Raw genomic sequence first — 5,759 nt, 5'->3', positions numbered from 1 at the left:
TATCACAAGACTTACAATATGAGAAAGCTGGCAGTAGCCCTTCCAGAAAAGCATTCTTTGTGGCTACAAGTGGCCAGCTGAATCTCAACTATGCAGTTTTTAGAGACAGTACTTCCAGCTGCATAAAAATAGGTGTTAAYTATATTAACTCACCGAGGCTGCTCTGTTGATGTTCCTACTCAGCAGGCACTCACAGTAGCCCAACGTGTAGCCCAATAGAGAGCAGTGGGATATGTACAGAGTCTGTTAGACTCCCCATTAATTGCCAAGATGCTCAAAAAAAACAGAAAATGAAGATGGAAAAGTAGCTATGTTTATAAGTCTTAGATGTGAGGGATAAAGAATAGATGACGATGGCTGCAAAATAGCAAGAAGATCAGTATTTGCAATTATTCTCCTCTCCTGGTCCAAGTTCAACCATGCGGGCCAAGTGGCCCTGTTCAATTAGAGATGTATTTGGGAGCGACTTCATGCGAAGCCGCAGTGCTATTCCTGGCCGTGCTCTGGGTGAGCTACGCAGGCAAGGAATGTGAGCTGGAGGAATGCAGCCTGACTAGTTGTGTTTGGGAAAAGCTGTGTATCCTACCAACAGTGAGAATCGGAACTTTCTAATAATGAAAATCCTCTGTTTGTGGGATTCTGTACAAAGTTTATCATCCCATGGCCCTTTGCAATCTGATTCACTGGCTGCACCCAGCACTGGCCCAGCCACCCTCAGTTTTGGAGCCACACACAGCAGCTCTGTACAGCCCTTCCAGGAAGGAAATTATGTTTACTGTATCATACTGACGTTGCCAGGGTCATTTTTAGGTAAGCAAAGTATCTAGTGACCCAGGCTGGAACTTGCCACAGACACTGAGGTGAACATCTTGAGAAATGCTGTGGGTTCTTTATTCCAGTCAAGCGGTCAAAGCCTTGGTTTTCATCTAAAACAGCTGATGCAAGACAGGGCTTCCTCACAAACATAAAAATGAGCTGTCCTATAAAAAAGGGAAAAAAAGAAAAAAGGTGGCTCTATATCAACTTTCATTCTAAAAATCCGTGATAGGCAAGAGGGACATGGTCAAATGTAAAGGGCACACTCAAATCCAGTCACGAACAACTTCCCAGCTTGCTACTCTGCAATAACTTTTATGGCATGACTGTGACATCCACATCTACTTACCACCAGCAAGAAAAATGACCATTGATTTCAGAGACTGTGAGAAGGGGAAGATGTGCTGTCTGGTCCAGCAGTAAGGGATTACCTTCAGATTTCCTCCCCTGCCCTGCTGCCCCGGGGCCCAGAGAGGGCAGCCTGCTTGATAGACAGGACCGTRACCCTCTGGTACTTCCCAGACCTTCTCTGGGGCCATCTTGCACCTTCAGAAACTGCCCTCCCGGAGAATGGCTCTTCACGCAATGGAAACAGCTCYTTTCTTCGGGCTGCTAGGAAGACATAAAGGTGGAAATTTCACACTCTGTTCCCTCCATCTGTGTTCCTACCTTCCCTTTCAGGGACTATCACAGGTCATCCATCCTCCTGGATGCCTGATACAGGCTTTGTCCTTGAACAGCACCATCCTCYCATCTCTGAAGACCCAAATTCCTTTTTGGAGACAGGAAAATTATGGCAYGAGGAGGCTGCAAATGTACTCACAYGGCATTAACCACCTCCTGCCCAGCTCCAGAGAAGAGCAGCAGGCAAGAAAAGGACAATTTGGGTCATTATGTGGGGTCCCCCAAGACTGTAGGCCACCACACAGCAATGCTTATTGTACAAAGGGCCACCAAACATCTACCCCAATAGCCACGGAGAACATCACAGTGCCAATAACCAAGTTAAGACCCAGTATAGCCACAGCTGTAATGTGCCACGAGAAACACGGAAGAGATCGAGGGCACAGGCAGTAATGTGAAGTCCCCAGGGTAATTACAGGAGCTCAGTGATCTTCTAGGAAGCCAGCTATGACCCACACTACAAAGGCAGGCCAAACAGACCCACTCTGAGCTCAGCGCATTAACCTGCCTTTTGTGCTCCGGTGCCCGGGGAGCCCGGAGAAGGCCTGGAGCAAGCAGGATGTTAATTTGGTGCTTTTCCCTGCTACCAAGCTGCCTGCAGGATTGCCACTGAGGCTCAAGCCAGGCGCTGTTGRGCATTTGCCACTGTAGCTCCACACTTCTGATCTTCTCCGAAGCTCATTGTGGAGATGTACATCACTAGCAACTCCTGGCTCCAAAAAAAATCCTGCACTTAGCTCAGCGGAGGAGGTGGGGACACCCTTGGGCATGGAAAACTGTGCAATCACATCCCTCAGCTTGCCGACAGCTACCGTGTGCACAATTTACAAGCACGAAACAAATCCTGGATACGCGTCTACCTCCTTCCACAAGGCTTGCATCGCTCAGGCCACACCAAACYGGCTTGCAGGTGTTTGCCCGGGAAGCTGTAACCTCCAGGTCTCTCGGGCTGGCCAAGAACAGGCTGCCCCCAGAGACACGGGGCAGCTTGCCAAAGAAGCGGACAGGCCCCGCAGTCACGTCCCCGGCCGGAGCCCGGCTCCCTCCCTGGCGCTGCCAGCCCAGGGGACCAGGGCTTGGAGAGGTCCCTGGAGATGTCCACCAGGATCTGGCAGGCGAATCGCTTTTCAGGCCTGGAGCGGCGCGCTTGCTCCCGAGGTCTGAGGTCGCAGCCCAGCACCTACAGTCACGAGGGGACTTGCTGCCCAGAGTTTGCTCCGAAGGAGGGCAAGCGTTCCTGGCTTTATTCACGCACTGGAAGCGCGTCCTTTAATTCACACCTTCGCGACATAACTGCCACATTAATAATCCTCTGTAAGTCCACTTACCTGAGGGAACCTGAATGAGTCACGACCAGGAGTCAAGTGCTGGCTGCATTTCTGTAAAGCACCGCTGCCGAATTTTGCTATAGGCTGTCCCCACCTGATGCCTCAGCCCTGATCCTCGCTGTCCGAGCTGATTTACAGGGTTAGCGTTGAGCTACGGTATCCGTTTCCCCTGACTGTCTGCACAGATGGGTCAGAGTTGATGTGCCACTGCAACAGTCTCTACCAACTAGAGAATCTGTAGCCAACTTGTCCCAAAAATTCAGCTCTTGACTCAGAAACTACACTAGAGCTTATTTTCCCCAGCTGCCACCTGCCCAGTTCATGTGTGTCCTTAGGTAAAACTCATGCGGCTTGTCCCACCCTGGTGATCCTCACCCGGCTGCCCACCCTGCAAATGAGAAGCGGGATAGCCCCAGCCGGGCCCACGTTGAAGCGAAGGGATGGTGCGCAGGGTGTCCTCACGTTCCCTCGCTCACCGCAGCGGGGGCATGAACCCATCTGATTCCTCTGTAACGGGAGAGCAGCTCCTCTGATCTTCTCAGTTTGACTTAAAAAAAAAAAAAAAAAAAAAAAAGAGTCCTTTGTGCTCCACATGGAACATATGGTGCAAATAAACCCACCACCACCACCACCACATGGTAAAGCAATGTTGCTAGTACCTGCATTCAGGTGACGCATCATTTTCTCCATTACCAGGTAATCACGTGCTGCTTCTCACTCTTGCAGCATAACTGCTGGCTGCAGATTCGTATCACAGACCAATTACACCATGATTCACCCCATAATATGAGCCATTTTACAAACAGCGTTGTGCAGATACGTGTTACAGATGTAAGTGTAATGAACAACATAATCAGTGTAACCATGAATGTCATGGTTCAGCAGGTTTTATGCTCGTGATCTCCAGGAGAAGGCGTGAGAGGCTATTTTGATGTCTTTGCAATGGGCATGTGCATATGCAAAAACACCCTGGGCCTACTGTGTGCAATCAAGTTTCTGCACAGCCGATAACACCAGCAGTGAAGGCTTTGCTGCAAAGAAGCCCCTAGAAGAGTCGTTGCATTAGTGAAAGGAGGAGGAAGTTCTTTTTTTGAAGCTAAACAGGCTGGTTTTAATCCCTCTGCTGCTGATTCACAGCTCTGTAAACACAGAGCCACAACTCGTTGCAGATGTACAAGCTTTGGGCAAAACGAAGGCCCTGCAGGGGCTYATTTGCAAACCCCTGCACCTTCTATTGCATTTGCATGTTTTTTTTTTTCCTGCTTTGTTAACCCATGCACACCAACGTCCTGCAGAGGCAGAACTGCAGCCTCTGTGTTACCTGGTGATCAAAGGCRTCTCCAGACATTAAGAGCGGATTTACAGCCGGGCTCCCATCCTGGAAAACGCCCCGCGTGGGAGCTCACCCTGAGGAGCAACCCTTGTGAAAGCAGCTGCTCCGGGACCTGCTCCCTGCAGATCTTTGCGGCGGCCCTCAGCCAGCTGGCAGCAGAGCAGCTCAGCCGCGAGCGGGTGTATTTTGGTCGCGGGGAAAGGGCCCGTGCTTCGGAGCAGGCAGCTCTGATTTCTCTCCGTGCTGCTGCTGCTCCTGAAATGTCAGTGCCTGTGGTCGGTAACTCCGCAAAGGGCGCGCGTCCAGTGCTGGCAAGCCGCCGAGCCCGGCTGCACACCTCCCGGGGAGCACACGTGGCAGGGGGCCTCCTTTGTTTTTCTCGTTTTTTATGATGGTAAAAATTTGAGCCCCGGTCCAGTCTGTTCCCACGCGCGGGCACGTGCGCGGGACAGCTCTCGCGCCACCGCCGACGGCTGCAGCAATCCTGCCGCACCACGTTAAAATCTCCAAAGGCTTCAGCGTGTCCCCGACCTTTTGAGGCCGCAAGGCACTAGGTGATCGCTTCCTTTCTGCTCACCGGGAGTCGTCACCTCCCGGGCCTCGCTGCAGTCCCCCCTTGCCATACAAGACAGAGCCAGCAGTTGGTGCCCCACTGGCCTAAATGCTTTTTTCTTTCTTTTTAGGGTGAACACAGTGCCAGCAAGCGCAGCAGCAGGTAGCTCCCCCAGGGCAAGGGCGGCCAGAGCTGCTCCCTCTATTTTCTATATGTAATACTGGTTTTGCATATACTTACTATGTAGATTTATATATACAAAACAATACATATATAAATAATGCTATATGTTAATGATAGCATATATAAAGCAAGTTAAATATAAAAACATGAATGTAAAAGCGTGCATATATGAAATACTGCACAGGCAAAGCGTTACACGCACATACAAAACAAACGTACAAAATATTACAGACACAAAACATTATAGATACAGCATATAACATACTCTATGTAATATGTATATAAAAGAAAATATTATAGACACATGAAACACATAAAGCATTCTACATGTATCTCTGCATGAACACATATCATATGTATCTATATGCATTTATTAGCTGTCTTTTATAAACAAAATATAAATTCATTATACATGAATGTGTAAAGCACATTGATATATAAAAATACATATRTGAATATACAAACGTGTATGTGCATATTTGTTATGTATATGTATAAATGTATGATGTATATTATCTCTATTAACATTAAATACTGATTTTATATAGAAAATAACTGTTTATATGTATTTCAGTTTTTTAGTTTTTATATATAACATTTTTAAGTGTAGCATTATCTTCCTACACAATTGCTCATATATAAATTCTTTCTGTAGGAAAAAAGTGCTATTTCTACATAACTGCATATATGTACTTTTGATACAGAGGCATACAAGTTTGCATACACATATCTGCATATATACATAGGCGCAGATATGCACGTGTGTGTGCACACGTAAGCTGGTGCACGTGTATAGTATACAACAAGCTTTGCATATTCATAGCTATCGTTATTCTCTGCATACACAGCGACGGCGGGGCCG

Source organism: Rhea americana, unplaced genomic scaffold, assembly GCF_003343005.1.
Source record: "Rhea americana isolate MKP2758 unplaced genomic scaffold, rheAme1 scaffold_0, whole genome shotgun sequence".
In the NCBI taxonomy this organism is placed as follows: domain Eukaryota; kingdom Metazoa; phylum Chordata; class Aves; order Rheiformes; family Rheidae; genus Rhea; species Rhea americana.
Note: the sequence above shows the minus strand (reverse complement) of the source record.